Genomic DNA, 16,323 nt, shown 5'->3' with positions numbered 1-16,323 from the left:
ACATATAGGAACAACAATTATTGTGCCCACTATGTGCAATTGTCTATGAATCCATAAGTTTTCTGAATTTGAGGCCAAAAGAAATGCCCCAATAGTAAAAGGGCTAATAACCAAGAGAAAATACATAAGTGCCACTTACTATTATAGTCACAGAAAACCAGCATCGCTTTATAAAGTGCAAACTAACCTTATATTTTCTTCAGCAGGTTTGATTGACAAAGAAGATCAAGGAAATCCTTTAACCATAGTACATCTAGAATCCAACAAAACCTTTAACTGAATCTCTTGTCCTATACTCTTTTAAACAAGATGTGGGCATGAAAACTAGATCATAGTACCAGTATGTGGATTTAGAATGGATTCAAAGCATCATTGGAGTCCACTGGAGGGATATCTGTGGTAAAGAATTCTTTCTATTTATTGTTTATTGTTGGCCTTATACTGTTTGACATTTTTATTGATGATTTGAATGAAGACAAAAAACTGATGAAATCTGAACATGTTGGTTGCTGAGAGTCAAGCATTGGATCAAAGTAATAAAAAAAATCTCCTGAACAATTAGCTACCCCAAAATTTAATAGCTTTCCATGGGAGAAAGCATGATTTCCCACACTATCAAAAATGAAGACCGGGTGAACATCTTTGAGGGACTATTATTGTAGTGATTTTTATTGGTTGGGTTAGATGACTTTTGAGGTCCTTTCCAAATGTTACATTCTCTGATTCTTTGAATTGACCAGAAAAAGACTGACATAAAACTTAACTAAGTCATACAGCAAGGAGGTCAAATAAGTCTATAGTTAAAGAAATTAATTCTGACTACCCATTGGAAGGACAAATACTGAAGCTGAAGCTTAAAAACTTTGGCCACATCATTGTTGTGGTTTCATGGTGTGTTATGGCAGTACCATCTTGAAGAATTCAGTCAGACCACCTCTACTCCAAGTATAGATATTTATTGAAGATTGACACCCCTCAGAAGTGGACTAGCAGGAACCAATAACTTCAGAGAAAGCAAGATTGATTTTTATAGGATAAAGATGCAATGACAACAGAAATTACGAATATATAAACAAGTAGGAGGGGTTTGTTTGTTAAGGGATTAGGTAATAGGGAAGGGGTACCAGCTGCAGTGAATGTGTGTGATTGCCCATAATGCATACAGAAAAAACCCATGGGGGGATATGTATGTATGAGAATTATATTATAATAAGCCTTTATACGTCAAAAATTCACCTAAAGAACAGCTTTTGCTATTACTGCACAGGTGCCTACCTAGGGAAAGTCACTTCTACTGTTTTTGGATCCACATTCTGCTTTGGCATCCTGGTGGTATTGCTTTCTGATTGACTGAGTATTATGGTCCTGTCTGACATTATGACTATTGTTGAGTCTGTAGATACACCTGCTGTTTCTGTGGGAAATATAAGGACTGGGTCTGGGGGCAGTGAGTGGGATCTCATCACATGGACATGCCTACTGTTTCTGTGGGAAATATGGGTTCATGGACACACCTGCTGTTCCAGTGAGCAATGAGGCATACATGGAAAAGTTAGGATATTGAGAAGTGGGGGGGGAAGGGGGGGAAGTGACTAGGTAGGGGCAGTGGGCCTGCTTTTCAGTGGGGCCTATAAGGAAATTAGAATATTGGTGCTGAGGGCGGCTTTATTAAGATTCCATCATAACGACAAGATAAGACTTACTGCAAAAGATCCTGATGTTGGAAAAGGTTGAAGGCAAAAGGAAAAGTGGATGGCAGAGGATGAGATGGATAGTGTCATGGAAACAACAAACACAAATTTGGACAGACCTCAAGAGATGGTGGAGGATAGAAGGGCCTGGTGTTATGTTCCATGAAATCATGAAGCATCAGACATGACTGAGCAACTGAACAGCCACAAAATATTTCCAGGAGCATATATATATATATATATATATATATATATAAACAGAGGGATCAACATTTGCTCCTGCAGTATGACTGCTAGTAGTGATGACCACTCTGCCCCCACCCCTTGTTACTACCACTTCGAGAGTTTGTAGGAGTTTTGTTCTCTATTTATTTGTTATTTCTCCCAAAATATTTTAAAAATAGAATCTTAGTGAATGTCCTTTAATAATAATCTTTCATGAAATGTTAAAATTGATAGGTAAGTATCCAGCTAACCATAAAATAAAGAGACTTCTGCTCACCAAACACATTTACTGTTGTTATGGACATTTTCCTGCTCAGAATCCACATTGAGGAGGAATTGTCTAAAAACTGAAAAGAGATCTGAAATTCACATAGGAAAAACAAATGGAGAAATAATACTTGTGTTTCAGACTATGGTATGAAGTTGGATTAATTCATTCACTTAGTCTACCATCATTATCCCAGAGAGCTACTGTGGATGGGCTATGAACTAGGCTCATATACTATCCATATATATATTATTTTAATATATATATTAAGTAATTTGCTCAAGGTTACATGGCCAGTTATTTCTGGGTGTGGTGCTGAGTATCTGAGCCCGGATTTGATCCAGGTCATCCCGACACTGGAGCCAGTGCTCTTATTCGCTGAGCCACCTGGCTGCCCTTGTCCATGTATCTTTTATATACATAGTTTGTATATTGTCTCCCCATCAGAATGTAAATTCCTTAGAGTCAGGGACCACAATTTTACCTTCCTTTATATTCCCAATAGCCTAAGCACTGGAAAATAGTAGATATTTAATGAGTGCTTGTCACCTGCTCAATCTAGAATTGGAGAGAAGGAAGAGTGTACATTGCATTGCACTTGGACATTGACACAACACGTTAAAGCCGTTTGCTACTTCTTGACACAAAGTCCCATCTTTTTAAGGCTATTTTTCCCTGGTGATACTGTATGTCTTTGTACCATGCAGCGCCACAATAGCGGAAGGATAAAATTCCATTTTGACCTAAGTGACACAAAGAAGACTTCTCTACTCTACTCTAATCTACAGTGGTATTACCAAGGAAATATTTAATCCAAAATAGAGGTGGGTCAAGTATTCACTCATAAATTCAACAGGCATTGATTAAGTATCTACTATGTGACAGGAATTCTAAGTACTGGGGACAGAAACACAAAAATGACTCCTGTCCTCAAAGAACTTACATTCTGTTGAGGAAACAATGTGTACATGTAAGTATATGCAAAAAGTAATTACAAAACAATCGACAGGGGTGTCAATGCTTCTTGGTTCCCCCTTTCCACTTACCCTTTTCCTGACTTCAAACATGATATACCCTGAAGTCTCCACCCACACTAAGATTCCATGATGTAATGAAATTGAGGGATAGCAAATATACAAAGAGTTGTATTGCTATCTACAAAATGTTAAAAAAAAAAATTTTAGAGAAAGGCATCTACCATACTGTAGAGATTCTTGATGGTTAACTGATATGAGTACATGGAGAAAGGTCATACAGAGTGTGATTGCATAGATGGGTTACAATCTTCACTGATGGACGATCCACTAATGTGATCCAAATATATGTTATCCAAATAATTATCATACTTTTATTTTTTTCTTTAAGAATTTCAGAAATATCTCTAATAAGGTAATTTAACATGACTTATATGGAATCAGATATTTTAAAAATGATACTCTTATTTCTTCCATCCCCTCCATACTGTGTAGTTTCACAAGGTAGAAGTCTACAATTAGAAAATCATACAATTTCATTCTAGAGCTGGAGGGAACCTAAGAGCCTGTCTAGTACAATTTCCGAATTTTTTTTTTAGATGAGAAGGATGCATCCAAAGGATGTTAAGTGACTTACCCAAAGTTACGAAAGTAATGAACATCAGAGGCAGGTTAAAAAAAAAAAAAAAAAGGTCCCGTTGAGTGTATAGAATCCCAGCAGTGGCAAACCTTTGGCCTCGAGACCACGTGTGGCCTTCTAGGTCCTTGGGTACAACCTTCTGGCTAAGTCCAAGTTTTGCAAAACAAATCCTTTTATTAAGGGGATTTGTTCTGTGAAGTTTGGATTAGGTCAAAGGGCTGTACTTTCTGCTGAACCAAATTGTTTAACTGTAATACCAGAATTACTCTTTTGTTGCCAGATAATAGTTTTCAGTTTGGATGATATTGAGTTTACAACTATAAGCCCTATCACAAAAGAATAAAGGCTACCAGATAAAAAGGCTACTTGGATAAAAATCCAAGAGGCTGTACTCCCATTCAGAAACACACCTTTTCTTTCTAATGATTTCTGCAAAAGTGAGTTCTTTACAGATATAGAAAATATAGAAGAGGATATGAAGTAATAATTTGATAGACTTTGAGAAACTGAAATCCTGGCAGTAAAAAACAGTTTCTTTTCTCATACAAATATCCCTTCACACATAGCAATTCACTTCTTTTTTTTTTTTTTGCTTTTTGGAGGGCAATTGGGGTTAAGCGACTTGCCCAAGGTCACATGGCTAATTTTTGTGTTAAGTGTCTGAGGCCATATTTGAACTCAGGTCCTCCTGACTCCAGGGCCAGTGCTCTATTCACTGTGCCACCTAGCCACCCACAAGCAATTCACTTTCCACAACAAAAATGGGTTTCCTTTTATTTCCTAATTAACCTTAGCATTGAAGTTACTTAGCAAAAATGCCCTTTCACCAGACTACAGATAAGTACATTCCTATTCTTCTCAAATTTTAACTCCTTAAGCAGTTACAATAACATGAAGGAAAAGCAAAATTCATAAAGGTCATTTCTCTCTTAGCAGTGGCATTTTCTCACTGAAGGTTTTTTGAGTTCTCAGACCTTTCTCTTTCAGTTTTCTGCCTCTTCAAGCAGGTCAGAACTACAAGTCTGACAGGAAAAATAAATGCAAAGCACCTGGTTCTATGAGATTCTACATGTCCTTGGCCTTTCTCTCAGACTTTCTTTCCTCTTATTTCAACTTAGAGCAAACCACTATTGGCCAAAACCAGGTCAAAACCCACAGTGGAATTAGATGTGACAAAGGTACTTTGAAACTCTGCCAAAAGCAGTCAGGTTACAAGAAACACCATTTTCACTGCTAGTGATGCTGCTGATAAAATCTATTCTGTTCCAATCCACAGTATCCCTTAACATGCTGTAGGGTAGGATTTGAAGAATTAAGTAAGATTACAAAGCAATCTGATGCTTGTAAGCATATTTTTTTCTCATTTTAATGCCTTTTATTCATTATGACAAAAAATAGGGGAAGATACAGGTGAGGCAGAAAATTTTGCATTGTGGATACAGAGCCAGTCTCTGAGTTGGGAAGACATGGATTCAATTTTCCTCCTCTGAGACATGGCTGTGTGACTCTCACAAATTGCTTTACCTCATAATTAGCCAGGAAATTCTAAGACCATTAAATGTCAACAGAGTTGCCATTCTGGGGGTTCCTTATTTGAGTAAAATCACAGGTCTGGTTCTTGACACAAAGCCACAAATCTCCATCTTTTTGAGAGTATTTTTTTTCCTTTCCTTTCTTTTCCTTTTCCTTTTCCTTTCCTGTTCCCTTTCCCTTTCCCCTTTCCTTTCCTTTCCCTTTCTTTCCTTTCCTGTCCTTTCCTTTTCCTTTTCCTTTCCCTATCCCTTTCCCTTCCCCTTTCCCTTTCCCCTTTCCTTTCCTTTTCCTTTCCTTCCCCTTTCCTTTCCTTTTCCTTTCCTTCCCCTTTCCTTCTTTCCTTTCCTTTTCCTTTCCTTCCCCTTTCCTTCCCCTTTCCTTCCCCTTTCCTTTCCTTTCCTTTCCTTTCCTTTCCTTTCCTTTCCTTTCCTTTCCTTTCCTTTCCTTTCCTTTCCCCTCCTCCTCCTTCTCCTTCTTCTTTAATAAAGGGCATTTACTAAACATATATAACAAGGATAATTATTATAGAAACATCCCTCTGAATTAGGGGTTCAGTTTTTCTTTGTAAACACAAAGTCCCTGAGGAGAAAGAAACCAAACCTAGAAAGCACAGGTGGTCAAAGTTTAACTCAAAGCTCATAGCTTTTTGGAAGTTTTTTTTTTTCTTCCTTCATAGAATCTTTGTGGCATTTCCCTTTGGTTTAGCTTTCTACTTTATTTAAAGGGTTTGTGTCATTATAGATTTTATTTTTGTGATATTTCTCTTAATTCCTAATGCAGACCTGCCATCACCCACTGATATTCTAGGGGACATAGTAGTAGTGCTGGTGGGCAATCTAGATCTATTGATCTTTTAAATTCATAAGACCATCACCTGATCATTGGGGTGAAAGGGATAAATCTAGTAGCCTCCTCCATGAAAGGTAATTCTGTCTCAAAAGTCTTTCACCAGTCGATCTGATCTCCACACCTTGACTGAACTGCTACTGAAATATTTGATGCTAAACAGGCTAACTGTGTTATACATAGACTCAGAGGTTATATGATTCAGTCAAACACAAGATATTTCTTAGGGGGAATCATTTATCTCTATCCAATGATTGAAGCACTTCACTCCCAAATTGTTTAGGTACTTGTTTCTTACCAAATGTCTACATTGGATTGATTGATTCAATTGAAAAATCTAGGCCTTAGGGAAAGGACAAACCAATGGGGAAATAAATGTCCTGAATAAAACCTTCACTACTGATTGAGCGTGCCAATCAATGAGCCAATGACTCCCTTACTCCTCCCTTTCCCTGGGGAGATAGCCAAATGTCTTTGTGAGTTATCTGCTCACTTTTGAGTGAAAGGTGCTTTTCTCAGAATGAGATAAATCAGCAGTCCAGATTTTCCTCAGGATATGGATCATGCTTGGATTATTTTCACTGCCCTGGCTAAACACACATTACAGTTGCTCAACCTAGCTTAACCTCAACCTCCTGACCTCAGTGCCTCTCACTTCAAGCCTCTTCTTTTTTTCTTACAAATAAAGACTAAGTAAAGTAGTAGACTAAAAGGGCGAAAGCAGACATGTGAAAGTAAAGAAACTGTTGCAGATATTGAAGAAAAATCCTATGCCTAGAATTGGTCTGAGGTTGAATAACTTGACTGCCCAAAAGCAATCAGTAAGATAATTAACTTTCCTTCAGGGCACAGACTGCACTCAGGTCTAGTCATTAGTTCCTTTGCATAAAACGCCACCAGGAGTCTAAGAAGACTATGGATGAATCAGGCCTGACCTCCATAAGGAAAGGCAGAACTTTCCTTGAGGAAATTTCTTTTGTTCCTCAAAGAATTATCAGATAGTAGAAGCTAAACTACTTTCTGTCTACAAGTAACAAAAGAGAACTGAGGCCCTGATAGAGTCAAAGAAGAGGGGATTTTTTCAGTCCTAGTCTAGGTGAGGAGGTACAGGCTCTGGGAACCTCCTTGAAATCTGATGGAATCTTCCCATTTGATGAGGCATTTGCCTGAGGCCATAAGCCTGTCATTGTGGCTTTGCCCAAACCTTTGTTACTAGCTTGGCCCTGGATTACCTAGCTAGTCCTGCACCCTTAATCCTCAACTGTTACACCCTTGAACTGGCCTAGCCCACCATTGTCTGTCTTCTCCAGGTAGCCTCCAGCAACTTTGATCTTACTGGAGTCTGGCCTCATTGACTCCTCCAGAAGACTCTCCTCAAACTCCTCCTCTAAACTACCCCTAGATTACTCCCACAATCTTTCTGTATGTAAGACCTCATCTTGCCTCCATGTGCATGAGAACTCTATAGAATTTTCTAATACAAGCCAAGGCTATATACAATACCAAGGCTCCTTAAGAGTCTACACATTATTTCAAACTTTTAATAAACTTTGCTTTTCTTTAGCTTAGAGAAGACTTGAGTTGAATTCATTCAGCAGGACCTGGTGTGTTGGTATTTTGGGGTCTCAAGCACCCCTAGCCTAAACCTCATCATTTTATGGTAACCTCATCATAGGGGCCTAGCTCAAAAAGTAAAATAACACTCCACCTGGGAAGATCAAGACAATAATCCAGTTGTAGAGAGTATGTCAAGTTGAAATGAAAAGTTGGTGGAAATATGGAAAGACTACAGATGCCCATTAAAAGTGAATTTAGGGAGTCCAGGAAATTAATTCCCTGTGAAGAGCTCAGTGTCTAAGTGATATGTCCAATCCAGTCTAGGTAGGCACAGAAGACAAAACAGAAAAATAACTTGCTTGTCCCAACATAGCAGTTTGACCCATATAGCTGTAACACTGTTCCTTAAATTGAGTAAATCCAATTAAACTGATGAGGTACAGGCTCTCAGAAGCCTCTTGAGCTCTCCTTGAATCTTCCCACCTGAGGCATTTGCCTGAGGCCATAAGCCTTTCATAGTGGCTCAGCCCAAATCTTCATTACTAGTTTAGCCCTCCTTTGTCCAGCAACTTCCCACCCTTGATCCTCCCAAAATATCTATACCCAAATCTGTTACACCCTAGAACTGGTCTAGCCCACCATTGTCTGTTGTCTCCAGGTAGCCTCCAGCAACTTCCCACCCTTAATCACTCATTACTGGAGTTTGGCCTCATCAGACTCCTCCTGAAGACCCCTTCCAAATTCCTCCCACAAATTTGTCCCCTAGAGCACCCCTCACAACCTTTCTGTACATCAGACCCATCTTGCCTCCATGAAAGGAGGAAGGCCAGAGAATGATCTAGTGCAGACTTACTCTGTCTAATGCAAGTGAACTTTTAATAAGCTTTGCTTTTCTTTGGCTGAGAGAAGACTTGAGTCAAATTCATTCGGCAGGACCCATCATGTTGGTATTTTGGAATCTCCAGAGCAACCCTAACCCTCTTTATGGGTAACCTCTTCAGGAGGAGTGTGCAAAGTCAGCAGGCTCACTCTCTCCCCAGGAGCATTCTGGTTGCAGTGGAAAGATATAAATCAGTATGACTGGAGATGGACCCACTTCAATGCCAGGGGAATGAGCTGAGGGAGCAAGATACTTATGATGTTGTTTTACTATTCTCCCTTACATTGCTTCTGTATTCTACCCACAATTGACCTCTCAAACCCAAGTTTTTGTGAAAGTGTGAAATTCTGAAAGTATAAGGGCTATCTACAGAGGTAGGGGAGAGTCAGGTTAAATAGGCTCATAGGAAATGTTAACTTTTCAGTGTGAGAATTTACTCCTTGGAAATTGGCAAAATCAGTACTTTTTTGCCATTTTTGCTGGTTGTCTAGATTTAATAATGGGATGAAGAAAATGTTAATTATGAAGATTATTTAAAAGTGTGTCATACCTGATGAGGTGCAGGCTCTGGGAACCCCCTTGACCTCTCATTGAATATTCCCATTTGATAAGGCATTTGCATGAGGCCATAAACCTTTCTTTGTTGATCTGCCCAACCCTTTGTTACTGTTTGGCCTCCATTGTCCATCTACTTCCTATCCTTGAGCCTATCAAAATATCTATACCCAAATCAACTGTTAGCTGACCTCATTAACTTCTCCTGAGGACCCTTCCCACACTCATTACTAGAGTCTGACCCCAAAGACCCCAAAATACCAATACGCTGGGTCCTGCCGAAAGAATTTGACTCAAGTCTTCTCTCAGCCAAAGAGAAGCAAAGTTCGCTTGTATTGGAAACAGAGTAAGTATATGCTAAAAAATTCTATGCTGCTCTCTTACCACAGGGAGGTAAGATTTGGTCTTATATACAGAAAGGTTGTGGGAGCAATCTAGGGGTGCTCTAGGGGACGAATTAGGGGAGGGTCTTTAGGAGGAGTCAGATGAAGTCAGACTCCACTAATGAGTTTGGGCAGGGTCTTCAGGAAGAGTTAATGAGGTCAGGTAACAGTTGATTTTGAGAATAGATATTTTGATAAGCTCAAGGGTGGGAAATAGATGGACCATGGAGAGCCAAGCTAGTAACAAAGGTTTGGGCAGAGCCACAATGAAAGGCTTATGGCCTCGTTCAATGCCTCATCAAATGGGAAGATTCAGTCCAAGTTCAAGGGGGTTCCCAGAGCCTGTACTTCATCAACACCTACCTTTTTTTTCCCCCCTCAGGAGAACAAGTTATTAAACACTTATCTGCACACTTCTGGTCCCTTAAGGATGGCAGGTCATTTTGCTTCCCTAAGTCTTTCTATACTTTTGAATGTGTCTAGCAATGGATTCATTTCTACTATCCTGTTAGTACCTGCTACATAGGTGATCTTAGACCAGTTACTTAACCTCTCACAGCCTCAGTTTCCTCCTCTCTCTATAGCAAGGTTTGAATTGAGGTACATCCTTCAACCTTTCCTCCCGCTTAGCTAAAGTTGATTAATGTATATAAAATGAAAAAGTGAGACTAGGTGAACTCGAAGGTCCTTTCCAATTATAAATCCTATGCACCTAAAAGAATTTGAATCCTATTGAGGCTCCTAAAATATCTGCAAACATTTTCAATTTATGCCTATATATAGGAAATTGCAAAGCAAAAACTTTAGTTCAAGGTTTCCTGTCAAGGAAAGACATGTGAACAGACTCTGCAGAAGACTTTACCTAAACTCCATCATTTATATTTAAACTACTTTTACCATGAGACCTTCTCCCAGGACTCAACTACTAAGGAAGTGAGCCAAAGTTTTTGTTTGTTTGTTTTTTGGCATGTGTGTGTTGGGGGGGGGCGCAATTGGGGTTAAGTGACTTGCTCAGGGTCACATAGCCAGTAAGTGTCTGGTCGGAGGTCAGATTTGAACTTAGGGGCCAGTATTTTACCACTATACTATCTAGGCGCCCTCCCTATCCCCCACTCCCCCAAACTCTTCCCCCCAATATTTTTAATATTATGTTAGTGGGGCATGACATTTCTTGGAATTGCCTATCAAGATAGAAAGATTCCAAATATTGTCCCTGTGAAATATAAAAGGCTCATGTGAAGACCAACCCAGCTATGTCTATAGGTTTATTATCATGATGACAGCAAAGTGATACATTTTTGGATGTTAAAAACCTGCAAAGACAAATTTCTGCGGTATAGATGGGTCACAATGAATGTCAGTGAACAAAGTACCCTCATTAGGGAAATTACAGGTCCTAAGGAAATTGAAAAAGGTATAATTCAAACAAAAATTACAACATTTATATATTGTGTCAGTGAGGGCAGAATCTCATCCTATTACTTTCACTTGCGGTGGAGGCTATATTGATCACCACTCCTTTAAGAAAAATATTTGGTGTAAAATAATGCTTATAAAATTGTATTTATCAAAAGAACACTTTAGTGAATAGAAATGCAGCACAAAAGAGAATGCCATTGTTGAGGCCTGAGGTTCTGGTAGCTTTCATAATAAGAATACAGTGCAAATGAAAACAAAACTCTCTTAAGTATTCTTGGGGTACGCCTCCTTCAAGTGTTCTATGATCTATGATAACAAAAGCCGAAGCAGAGCTATCTCCGATTTTAACTGAGAAAAAATATCTCTTAACTGGATGAGGAGATCTGTCACAAAGTTTTGGTTAGGTCAAAAAGCAGACTGTATTATCTGAAAAACATCTATTGAGATACATTAGAAACAGAGGAGTCACTTTTCCTCACATGGCCTGGAAGAGAGGTCTAGAAATTGATAGATTAGTGGCTAGTATTACAAAAAAAAATTATTACATAAAGGAACAGTGCGTGTTTGTTGAATTTCAGTAAATGCTGTCAATTAAAAAAATTGTTTGCCAGAACCTCTTCTTGTCTTCTTCTCTTGGCATTCATTAAAGTCTAATTCAGGGAAGTATTTAAGTATTCAATAGAAAACTCAACAAAAAGTGATGGTCACATTTTATTTTAGATTTCCCCCTCTCCAACAGAGGTGGGTATCATATGAGATGGGAAATAAGTTATACCATAGATATTCAATTATCTGTGGAAAAGTGAAGTGGTATAGATAATCCATGAATAATTAATTTTAACTGGTTAATTTTAAGTCACACGCACAAGTAAATTTATCTTCCCAATTATACTTTATTGGCTAATATTCATCTACTTGGAATTTCGTGATTACCTGACAATTTTCTTTCTTTTTCTTTCTTTCTTCCTTTCTTTCTTTCTTTCTCTCTTTCTCTCTTTCTTTCTTTCTTTCTTTCTTTCTTTCTTTCTTTCTTTCTTTCTTTCTTCCTTCCTTCCTTCCTTCCTTCCTTCCTTCCTTCCTTCCTTCCTTCCTTCCTTCCTTCCTTCCTTCCTTTCTTTCTTTCTTTCTTTCTTTCTTTCTTTCTTTCTTTCTTTCTTTCTTTCTTTCTTTCTTTCTTTCTTTCTTTCTTCCTTTTTTTAAAATCAATTGGGGTTAACTTGCTCAAGGTTACATGGCCAGTTTTTTTGTGTGGGTGTTTAGTATCTGAGGCCTGAACCAATCCATGTCCTCCCGACTCCAGGCAGGTGCTCTTATTTACTGTGCCACCTAGCCACCCCCCAACCCAACAATTTTCTTTAGAAAAAGGAATCCTGGTTTTAAAATTTGAATTAAAAAATATAAAATAGCAAAGTCAAAAATTTGAATAAGTTGAGTATATGCAACTGCTATATTTCTCTGCAGGTAACAGGACAAAATCACGGATTTTGTGTTAATTTCATAATGCTTTTCCATCAATTTTTTATTTATTTCTAACATTTCTATCCTATTTTCTCATTTTAAGTAACACAAATGTAGTTTAAAAATAAGTTAAATAAATGCCATAGCTCTTAGTTATTAAGCACTTCAAAAACAATATGAAAAGCTAAATATATGAAGAAAAATAACAAAATAATGGCAAAATATAAGATTTGAACAGGAATTTAATGCTTTGTGTCTTGCTTGGAAATATTTTAGAGAAATTTTACTTCTGCAAGCAATCCAGTCTTCAATGTTTGGAAAGGGAGAAGATGGAAATCTGAATTAAAACAATTTAGCCAAATAAACATCTGATAAGTGCTTTTTGTGATAAATTTCAGAGTAAGATACACCTGCTTTATGAATAACTGACTTGAAATAGAAGGAAAAGGAGTATATCTTAAAGAAATAAAGTCATATTTCCCAGAACTTACTCTCTAAAACATTCTATCACAGAGTATATTTACTACAGGGCATATTAAAACAGCACATGATAAAGGGATGAAAGCAGAATTTGTGATAAGTGTTCTTTCTAGGAAATATCTCCTTACAAAACTGTGTGAAATCTGACACTTGTTGAAAATGAATAACAGTATTTCAGATTGCTATGAGCAAAAGCCAGGCATTTGCCAGAGGTTTTTTACAAAAGACAGAGTGACAAGATCAATTGAAGCAATGTGCCTATGGGTTGTATAATATTTTAAGACTGGGCTCAGATTGAAATTATTCAGTGAAAAATTGAAGGTGATTGTGGCAAGGGAAGATGTTTCTAATGGCAAAGAAGAGCTTTGATTCACAGCACTGGTAGTCATTAAAGTGAAAGACTACACATCTGCAGATTCATAATTATTTCCAAAAGGGGGCAAGAAAGCCCTTCATTGACAGATGAGGTGTTCAGTATTGAAAAGGGGCAAGAAAAGAATTAAGAATAAGGTATGTTACAAGATGGGTATACAATATTGGAGCAGCATTACAAGTAAGTCTGATTATTATTTTTTTGGCCAAAATAAAGTACTCTTCAATACATTCATGATGAGATATATTTATTTAAATGTCCTCACTCAAAAGGTTACTCTTATATAAATTTCTTCATTCTCTCTATCCAGTACAAGAAAGTACATCTCATTACTCTAAAGCTATAGTGCATCTTTTGACTTCAAGTGATACAATTTAGCTTGACCACATAATTTACTTGCCAGGTGTATCTCGAAAGACTTTATATTGTTTCTAAAAATCTAATATATCATGGAAAAAATGTACTGTCTTCAAAGGCTGACTAGTCATCTGACACATCCAGTAAGTTGTTACTTAACATAGACTATATGGAACTCCACATCTAGCAAATCTCTTCCTTATTTTTCCACTTATATGGACATCATTCAAGTTCAGGCCTTCCTGACTTGTCACCAATATTATCATGACCTCCTACTTCGTGTGTTCTTGCTTCAAGTCTCTTCCATTTCTAAATCACTCTCCACAAAGCAATATTAATGATGCACTGGTCTGACAATGTAACTACCTTGATTAATAAATTCTAATACCCTGCTATTTCTTTTAAAAAATGATTATAAGATTTTTAACATTTATTTAAAAAATTTCTCAGTTCCAAATTCTTACCTTCTCTCTGGTCCCTCCCTCATCCATTGAGAAGGTAAGCAATTTTTCAGTTATGGGTGTGAAATCATGTAGAATATATTGCCATATTAGTAATGTTGCAAAAAAAGCATAAGTAAAATAACATGAAAAAAGTATAATCCAAATTGTACTTAGAGTTTAGCAGTTTACTCCGGAGGTGGATAACATTTTTCATCATGAGTCTTTCAGAATTGTCTTGGATTACTATACATAGGTCTTTCACAGTTGTTCATTCTTATAATATTCCTGTTACTATGTACAATATTCTTCTGATTCCGCTCGCTTCACATTGTATTATGTATATATGTTCACATAGGTTCTTCTAAAATCATCCTACTCATCATTTTTTCTTTTTCTTTTCTTTTTTTTTAGCAATTGGGGTTAAGTAACTTGCTCAAGGTTACACGGCCAGTTATTTCTGGGTGTAGTGCTAAGTATCTGAGCCTGGATTTGAAACCAGGTTATCCCGACTCTGGGGCCGGTGCTCTTACTCACTGAGCCACCTGGCCGCCCCTTACTCATCATCTCTAATGCAATATTTCTTGTCCAATAATATTCCAGCATCATTTTATACTACAACTTGTTCAGCCATTCCCCAACTTATGAATATCCTCTGTTTTCAATTCTTGGCTTATACAAAAATTTGCTATAAATATTTTTGTGCATATAGATCCTTTTCCTTTTTCTTTGATCTCTTTAGGATACAGACCTAATAGTTGCATTATGTGTCAAAAGGTATGTATAGTTTCATACACCTTTGAGCATGGTTTCAAATTGTTCTCCAGAATTATTGGACCACTTCACAATTCCACCAATAGTCTTCCTAGTTTTCCATATCCCCTCCAGCATTTGTCATTTCCTTTTCTATCATATTAGTCAATCTGATAACTGTCAGGTGGGCACCCTACTATTTCAAGAATCAAATCCAAATACCTATTTATATTTATAGATTTTGTAAATCTATCTTCAAAATCTGTCCCACTGGCCTTTCTAGAGTTTATACATTACCCTCCTTTACATACTGGAAAATTCAACCAAACCAGTCTTCTTGCTGTTTCTTATATGCAACATTCCATCTGCCATCTCTGGGTTTTTGCACAGGCCATCACCAATGCCTAGAAAACACTCCTTGTTTGTTTTCATCAGAGTTTGGCTTTCCTGATCCTTTGAGCTGCTTATGATTTCATTCTTGAAATTTCCTTCTGTGTGTATGTGTGTGTGTGTGTGTGTGTGCATTTGTGTGTGTGAATGTGTCCATGTTGTCTCTTCCAAATGGAAAATAAAGCTTTCTGAGAGGAAGGACTTTTTTTTTTAATCTGCCTGTGCCTAGCACAATGTTTAGCAAGAAGTCTATGCTTATTTCATGCTAATTAATTGAGTGATTGATTTGGATGTGTAGATTATGTTGTGTTATACTCAAATTAAATATGGTATATCACAGTGAAAGTAGTGTATATAGTGTATATCACAGAAGTAAATTTTGATAATAGCAGTGTAGCAAGGCTAGCCCTACATGGAGCACAGGGTGTTGGGTATGGCTTGTAAGAAGGCATTAATAGATATGCTAGTTTCTCCCTCTCCCTCGTCCTTCTCAAGGGAGACTTTAATTTCTTCCATGAGGAGAAGCAGGAGGTAGAAGCTGACCATTTTATTGTCCTCAGAGAGAAGGGTACTCATCTGCAATCATATTTATCTGCTCCCTTAAATATTATTAATATAGGGGATGTAATTTTAAGGTTCAAGCTAAACTCCTAATGACTATTTTCTAATGGGAACAGAAAGACTCTGATCTTTATGTTTAAGGCTTGAATCCCTTTCCAATAAATATGAGTTTCAAACAGCAAACAACAAATTAACTCATTGTAGCAGCAAGCACCCCAAGCGTCCTCAGGGTTTGCTGCCACCACAGGTTCTTGGATCTGCTTTGTTAAAGGAAAGCAACTCAAAATAGGTTAACAAGCTTATTTTAATCAGTCAGACATATATCATTTACCTTGTCCAGGGGAAAGAGGTCAGCACCCCGAACTTCAAAGTATACAGGCAGAATTATCAAGACAGAAACAGATCAAGTAGACAGATTTCCAAACTGTCCAACCATTACATCCATACCAAATCAGCATCTGGGTTTTTCAAAGCCGGGGGGGGGGGGGGGGGAAGGCTCCAGACAACGGCTTCCCAGAATCCATATCAAATCACAGAACA

General features: G+C 37.7%; 1 pseudogene; it reads left to right on the top strand.

Annotated features, from left to right (window-relative positions):
* The first annotated feature begins 10,902 nt into the window (after window positions 1-10,902).
* The window catches only part of LOC138165568 (large ribosomal subunit protein eL30 pseudogene), an 11,040-nt pseudogene continuing 5,619 nt past the window's right edge, over window positions 10,903-16,323 (top strand).

This window comes from Petaurus breviceps, unplaced genomic scaffold (assembly GCF_028583685.1).
Source record: "Petaurus breviceps papuanus isolate PSGF00001 unplaced genomic scaffold, PetGlider_PUasm1.0 213, whole genome shotgun sequence".
In the NCBI taxonomy this organism is placed as follows: Eukaryota; Metazoa; Chordata; class Mammalia; order Diprotodontia; family Petauridae; genus Petaurus; species Petaurus breviceps.
This window is presented reverse-complemented; position numbering and strand designations above follow the sequence as displayed.